Source organism: Trifolium pratense, linkage group LG2 (genome assembly GCF_020283565.1).
Source record: "Trifolium pratense cultivar HEN17-A07 linkage group LG2, ARS_RC_1.1, whole genome shotgun sequence".
In the NCBI taxonomy this organism is placed as follows: Eukaryota; Viridiplantae; Streptophyta; class Magnoliopsida; order Fabales; family Fabaceae; genus Trifolium; species Trifolium pratense.
This window is the reverse complement of record NC_060060.1, coordinates 25,523,471-25,531,811: the sequence shown is the minus strand read 5'-3', so window position 1 is coordinate 25,531,811 and position 8,341 is coordinate 25,523,471. Positions and strand designations below refer to the sequence as shown.

General features: G+C 33.1%; 1 long non-coding RNA gene across 1 annotated transcript; it reads left to right on the top strand.

The window, feature by feature from the left end:
* The first annotated feature begins 1,178 nt into the window (after positions 1-1,178).
* On the top strand, positions 1,179-4,767 carry LOC123911547. Its single transcript, XR_006810563.1, has 3 exons — positions 1,179-1,667; positions 3,881-4,028; positions 4,591-4,767. It is a non-coding gene; the product is annotated as an uncharacterized LOC123911547 (long non-coding RNA).
* The last annotated feature ends 3,574 nt before the right edge of the window (positions 4,768-8,341 follow it).

Here is an 8,341-nt window from a genome sequence, read left to right as displayed (position 1 = left end):
ACATAAGAGATCAAATATACAATTAAGCCTAAAAAATAAGCATTTACCAGAAAATTCCGAATTTTTGGTTTTCTAAAGAAAAATGCTTATCGCAAAAAGAAAAATGATTATTTGAAAAAAAAAACTTATTGATGCAAACCACTACCACAGACTCTTATCGAATGACATGGCATAGACTCTATTTGGGATGACATATAAGCTAGCTTATAGCTTATAAACTAAAAGCTCTGTTTAGTAACAATTTTTTAAAAAGAGCTTATAACTTATTTTACTAGCTTATAGCCTATTTTTGAAACGTTATTTTAAGTAGCTTATGAGTTGAGTGAGATTGGTAGCTCAACTGGTTAAGCTAGTTGAATTAAGGGTTAAGAAGTTGGATGTCCAGGGTCAAGTCCTGGCAAGAAGAAAAACTAACAAAACATTGTAATATACTAACAACTAACAATTTACCATTAAAAAAAAAGAAGCTTATAGCTTATCATTTTTTCTTCCAATATTACCCTTATCATAGTGCTTCAAAAAAAAATTAAATATTAATTAAACATATATTTTTTTATATTATTTCATATTTATAAGCTAGTTCAACCGCTAATTTTACCAAACACTTTCAATCAGATAGCTTATTCACTATAAGCTCAAAGCTAGCTTTTAAGCTATCCACTATATATAAATTCATTTGTTATAAGTTAGCTTATCAGTTATCCGTTATTTTTTACCAAACAGAGTGATAGTATTTTTGTATCATGTTAGTGGGTTTTAAGTTTTCACTTCCAAATAAAATCCTTTTTTTTTTGTCCTCGAGGATACAAATTTCCAATTACCGTTTCCATTTGAGCAGAACTAAAGAAACATGAACATTTGTCCTATTGATTATCTTCCAGTGAAAAATAGCTATAAAAGCAAATTGTGGTTTGAAAATTGCTTTTTAGACCCACCTATTATGCTCCCAGGCCCCTCAAGTTCACCATTTTGCCCTTGTAACCAGTTTGGTACCTGCAACCTGAAACCACATATCTTCCTTAAATTGGCTTCGGTAGTTAGAAACCGAACTGACAAAAATTCATGGAATTCAAAACAAAATCAAATTCCTTGTTCAACATCATAATCACACGAACAGAAGATGGAGCAAGAAAACAAGAGAGAATAGTTTGAAATCTTACTCCACCTTCAATTCACTACAAGAAAATAAGGGATTTGCGACAGTTCATTTGCGACTATTAAGTCAAAACTGTCGCAATGTCTCTATTTTCAAAATTTTGCAACAGTATATGCGACAGTTTTGGCAACCGTTGCAACTTTTGGATCTAAAACCAAATTTGAAGTTAGCGCTAAGTGAATTTGTGTGAACTCTTTCCCTCACTTAGATAAACTGAAATCCCTCTTTCACTTTTTGTCATATACAAAAAAAACCCCTCAAATCCCTAAAATCATTTTCCAAATCTCTCGAATCAACGAAGAAGCTTCTCCTATATTACAAATCACTCTCCAAATCGTGTTCCCCTTCATCGTTCCCATTAACGAAGCTTCATCGTTCGCTTTCTCTTCTAGTTTCGCTATCTCATTATGTTTCCGACAACGAGCTTCTCTTTCACCACTCAGGTTCCCGCCGCACACCCGTCAGTGACGTCGATCTCCGCCGACACACCCTCCACGGTTTAGACGTTCAGGTTTTTTTCCCTTCTTCCTCCTTCCTTTCTTTGTTCTTGTTAGTTTTCCATTGAAGTTAGGGTGCACAGAAAGGGTTTGAGAATCGCGTTTGATGATCGATAATTTGGAAGGTTTTGAGAAACACGATTATGGATCTGAGGAATCACGTTTGGTGGTCAAAGGGATGAGAGTTGGGTTTGAGGAATGGGTTTGAGAATCACAGAATCGCATGATGTTTATTCATTATTTTTTTTCTTTTATGTGTTAGGTAGATGTGGTTTTTGTGTGTTATTCTTGCGATTTTAGTGATGCAAAGAGTAAAGAATTTAGGGGATTTGATACTGATTTATGGAAGATTTTAGGGACTGGCTTATGCAGGATTTTTGGGATTTGAGAATTTTGATTAAAAATTAGAAATTAGGGTTGGCAGTTATATGGTTCTGAATCTGATTTTAATGAATAAGTTCCAAAGTGACAGTTTTTATATTTACTTGGTAGTAGGGATCTTAGAAATTATTGAATCTGAAATTGGGAAGTTGATACATTAATGTTTTGCATGATCTAAATTCTGGGTTTCTTCGTGGTTGAGGTTTTCTTTGTAAAACAAAAACGATATTAAAGAAATGGTTTTGCATGATACTAAAGAAATGGTTGTGATTGAGGTTTTTTTTTGTAAAACAAAAACGATATTGGTATTATCTTTCTAGAATAGTCATCACTTAGTTAAATTGTTTTTATTAAGGTAATAGAGTCTTTGTTGTTATGTGTGTGATAATGATAACATACATAGATAGATTACAGAGAAAGAGTTTTTGCCATTGTGCTATGTTATGTTGTTATGATATGGTTCAGGCTTGTAATAACATAAATAGTCATTGTTGTTATGCTAAGGCACATATTTGAATTGAATTCAAACTTTGGAATGTATTTTGGATTGGTCTGTTCACATTGCAATTTCTTCATTGGTTGTAGGGGCTTTCACTTTGTTGGTCAAGTTAAGATGCTTTATGCTCTTGTTATCTGTTTGGCAATGCTGAACTTCTTTGTTTTTGCTGAAGGGTACCTATAATCATACATTTATACTTTGGATGATATAAGTTGCTAATAGCTCTACTTTGAATTTTCAGACGCCTTTTTATGTTGCTTAATGCTCGGGCTGAATTCCTCTTCAATTCTTTTATGATTGATATTACTTAGCCTCATTATATAGTCGATACCGACATACATTAAGCTATTAGTTCTCATCAGATGTTTTGCTATTGTTTTGGCAAGGGAAATGGCGTATTGAGGCACACCACTTATCAAGTAATATTGTTCCTAACAACTTCAGAATTTGGAGAAAAAATGAGGCAAATTCTTGTAACAATGTCTAGTGGAAGTTTCTTGTCACCAGGAGACCGAAAAATTCTAGCAATATCCAACTCACCTTGGAACTTACAAAGTGCCTTAGTGGTAAAATTTCAATGTTGAATCTTTCCAGGTATGCAGTTTGAAACAAATGAACATTCAATGCTTCTATTCTTGTGTTGTTTGTTTGCTATATTAAATTATAGTTCTTTTCACTTTTTTGGTTTGGTTTCTTTGTTAGGAAGTGTTTCATCATTTGGTTAATGGTTTTTCTTGGATTTAGGAATGCAATTTTATAATTGTAGCCATTGTAATAATTGTGTGTATATACGGAATATGCATCCTGCATCACTTCATCAGGTTATGGTAAACATTGTCAATATTTGTCTATAATTTCTTGCATTTTGAACCAGGTTTTCATTCGGGTGGCAGGGGTAGTGCAAACTTAATCATGTTATGTTAATAGTAGTCCTTGTAGAATGAGGTGAAGAAGACTAGTAACTAAATGTTTTTGCGACCAGCCTGTGATTATGTTTTTGAGAATTTTCAATATTGTGTAGTGGGGCGCGGTGCCTTTTGTTAGTGAGGAGGTAGTAAGTTTTGTTGGCTTGTGGTGGATTTAGTTTCTATTGTTTTGCTCATTTTAGCGCTCTTTGTGAAAATAGAAGCCAAAACAAAAAAAAAAATATTGAATTCCACACAAAAAATACTTTAATACACTTAAACAAAAAGCAAGCAAAAAAAATATGAGAAACTTGACTAAAACATCGAGTTTCCCTTTCTTAGAGCAGAATCTGATTTAGTGTGCCTCCCTTTTGTTGTTAGTCTGAAATACTGAGTTTCCCCAAGTTTCTTAATAGTATTTTTTTGTTGTCTCTTGTCTAAGGGGTTTGGTCATTAATGCAATTCTTTACTTTACTCACGCAAATAATGATTGGATTAAGCTAAAGATAGAAGCATTTCTCAGCCAATTTCTTAAGTCTGCTGCCAATTTTTAACTCTGCTGCTGATTTTGTAACTCTGCTGCCGTTTTCGTAAGTCATTTCCTCCTTTTGTCTCTTTTCTTTGTTTTCTGTTGCTTTTCAAGTAATAAATGCATTAAGGATTTACTATCATGGTGTAGGTACTGAACGCATTGTAGAAATTTGGTATGGTTTTGGTTGTTTTATATGCTAAATGAAGATAATGTATGAGTGCACTGCTATTGTATTGTTGTCTAGTTTTTAGGCTTGGTATTGCTGACTTTTTTTTTCTCCCTATTATGAGACACTACTTGTGCTTACAAAACATATTTGCTCTTTGAAATTCCCTGGGGTTGACCATGATTTGGTTTGAAATTAAGATATTTATAACATTGTAATTTATCGAGTTCTATTTTTGTGAGAGATTTTATCCTTTGTTTGCATAAGATATCATATTACTATGGTATTCTTGTTATCAGTTCATTTATTTGATGTGTCTAGAAAAGAGAAGCCATTATGTTATGTTTGAAGCTAGGAACCATTATCTTGTGGAATTATGTCATGGACTAAGTCAATTTGTTCAATTCCGTTCGTTTTTTTATGTATCCTAATATATATACTTATGTTTTTTCAGGTAATTGAATAAGAAGAATCAAGAGATGATTAAGGATCATGAAGCAACATAACATACTAGGGATTTTTTTTTATTTTTTTCCTTTTAGAGAGTTTCAAGTTATTTAATTAAATATTTTATGTATGGATGTTGTCACTATCGAATTAATTATATAAATGAGATTGAGTTATTTATATACTTGTCACCATTGAATTAATTATATGAATGTTATTTAATAAGCCATCAAAAGGAATAAAAAAAATAATTAAATTCATATTTTTAAAAAAAATGTTTGCGACGGTTTTGTAACCGTCGCAACCTCAACTATTAAATCCAATGTTAAATATAGGGACGGTTTGGAACTGTTGCAAGAAGAACAGCGACGGTTGTAACGACGGTTTTCAAAACCGTTGCAAAGTACTCTTGCGACACACAAATCAGCAACGGTTAGACAACCGTCGCAGATGTGTAATTGCGACAGTTACAACCGTTGCAAACTACAATTTTAACCGTCGCAAAGTGCTTATTTTCTTGTAGTGATTTCATCTCTAACTCCAGCTTCAATTTTTGAATCTCATCAATTTTATCTCTAATCTCACCTTCAATTTTTCACTTCATCAATCTGTTTGGGTATGAAAAGATTTAGATCTGAAACTTTGTTTGGAAGAAGAAAACGAGAATGAAAAACTAACTTATGCAGTACGAGAGAATCGATGGGTTTGGAAACCATAGATTTTCTTCTTCTGCCATGCCAGGACCATCGATGTCCCTTCTTCTTCCTGGTGTTTCGGTTCGTAATTACCGAACCAGAGCGATTTCGGTTCGTAATTACCGAATCATAGCGATTTTGGTTCGTAATTACCGAACCCGAGCGATTTCGGTTCGTAATTACCGAATTATAGCGATTTTGGTTCGTAATTACCGAATCAGAGCGATTTCGGTTTGTGATTACCGAACCAACAGACATGCCTCTGCTATCTTGTTTGCAGTTTGCTTGACTGGTTTTCCTTGCAGTTTGGGATTTCGGTTTGTTTGCAGTTTGCAGTTATGGGAAGTAAAAGTTGTGGGTTAATCAAGATGATTCAGATAAAGATGCAAGAGGATATGCAAAGAAAGAGCAACAGAGTGAAAAAGAAGAAGAACGATGGTTGAAATTGGAGGGTTAGTGAGTCATTGTGGTTGGAACACTGTTGTTGAAAGTGTGAATGTTGGATTACAAACAATGACATGACCTTTGTTTGCAGAACATTTTTTTAATGAGAATATTGTGGTTGTTGTGTTGAAAATTGGTGTTCCTGTTGGGGGCATGATTTCGGTTTCTACAATACGAACAAAAGTGAATTCGGGATGTAGAACCCAAACTGAACTGAGACCTAAATTTAGGGGCATTTTGGGATTTTTGGGGGGTTTCAGAGCAACTAGGGGGGCCTAAAAAGCAATTTTCTTGTGGTTTAGAACTAGCGAGATTGCTTTGGTTAGGCCCAACCCAATGACACTTGAAGGGCCGCTAACAACCTATATATATAAAATGCTTTTAAAATTTAGTTTTTTCTTTACTAAATTATACTTTTAATTTGTATCCCAAAAAAAGTTATACTTTTAATTTTGGTCCCACTTAAACTTAATTTCTGGCTCTTGTGTAACAATATAGTTAAAAATAATTTATAAAGTATTTATATATAAGAAATTATAAGATAAATTCAATGTTAATACTGGGCATTGCATTTTATATGCTACATTTTTTAAGCAAAACATTTTGCCCCCTCTATTTTCACATTTATTAAAATTTTGATCTCAACTCACATTTTTTGATAAAAATTGTGACTTTTGAGTAAAAAATAGTTGAATTTTAGTCTCAAAAGCGATATTTTGTAATTAAATTCAATTTTAGTGCCCTTTTTGATACAAGCAATATGATTTTTAAGGAGGAAATCATCTACTGAGATTAAATTTACAACAAAAATATAAATAGAGTCTAAAAAGTTGAATTAAAAATTGGGATCATTTCTTGAGTTTAATAAAATAGAAGGACCAAAAGTGAAATTAAACCAATAATATAATAATATACTAGTATAAAAATAAAAATAAAAATTTAAAAATTTAGGGTGAACTGTGGCCTCTGTTGGTTCCCCTTCTAGCTTTGTCCCTATGTGTATACATTTGTTTATAAATGATGTTTATTACTTTTATAAGACTCACAATAACATTTTAATTTTTTATTTGTATTTATAATTAAACTTTACTATTTTTTTTACGATTAGTTTGATTGAAAATAAAATAAATTTAATATTTTTTTAAAGTTGATGGATCTCCGTGGGAACTGTGGGGATCTGCGGAAATAGGGATGGACGGGGAAAGAATAATATTCAAAGCCAGGAATGAGAATGGAGATGAGAAACATTTTAGATGACGGGACAAGGAGTTGTAAAGGACCATCCCCTCAACCCCGCTCCTTTAACATCCCTACTTTTGGAAGTTGCACAACGAGTGGGATAGATGCTGTCATAGTTGGTTGTTGGTTCAACTATGTGGATTTCAACTGTTGTGTTGTGGTCATATGGTTAAAAACTTGAAGTGACGGCGTTAGACCAGCGCTACCATCTTTTTAGAAAGAAGAGTTATGATCAAAACTCTTCATTTTTGTGTTTATCTCTGAATTTGGATATGCCATGACTTTGTCTTGAACCCGTTCCTTCTATGTGCCATGATCACCGTGCAACGTTGAATTAGAGAAAATTGTCGTTGAATTGGTGGGTAAAAGTGATTGTGGTTGACACGATAAGGAATCTATGGTGGGGTGGTAAAGGGTCATGTGTGCTTCAGCTCCACGTGACATGTACGGACGAGTTGTATATGGATATTAGAATTATAGCTTATTGGGCTTAGATTAAGGAATGATAGAGCATAAAAGGAGGCACTTAGTCATGTTTAGAGTGCTCTTGAAATTTTTGCTATGACATTTCATAGAGCAGCTCACATGTTATAACTATATTATGTTTACGCTACGTGAACAATCATCATCATGAAGATCTATCTTTTTAGAACTACACACCAAATCCTTCGAATGCTTCAAATTAAACTATTTCGAAAACATTGATGGGAAACACGCCAATGGATTTTTTTTTTTGGTTTATAACCCTCTGGTTCTTAGAAGAAATGGGCCCTAGTAGTCCACAGTTTGGCTGCGAGATAAGTAAAGTCTAGCCAATAAATTGTTTCACCCAGGAATCGAACCCGGATTCTCCCAAAATCCGTCTTTTTTTGTGAAATTCATTAACCATTTGAGCCAAATGACTTGGTTGTCAATGATTTAATACAGGTAGTTTAATAAAAGGGTTATGTCTTTTACCATAATAATTACATATTATATGCAGAAATCTGAAACAACACTCATTTTAAAATGGAGTTATTATTATTTATTTTTTTAATCGAAGATCAAGATTAAAAGATTATCACAAAATAAAAAAAAATCAAAATACGTAACAAAAAACAAAAAAAAAATGAAAGATTAAAATATTGTCCCTATCCTAAATTCAAATTAAACCCTATTTATATTTAATAATAGTTACAAGCTGTTCCATATTTTTCCAAATCTATTTCCTTCTTTCTCTCACAATTAAGTTAAATTATGGGTGCCGTATGTGGTTGTTTGAGGGGGCCGCCTCAGAGTCCACAAAATAACGGTGGTCACCGTCGTGTTCATCATCATCATGAAACTCAAGATTTCAATTCTACTTTTGTCTACTCTGTAATTGTCCTTCTTATCCCTTTC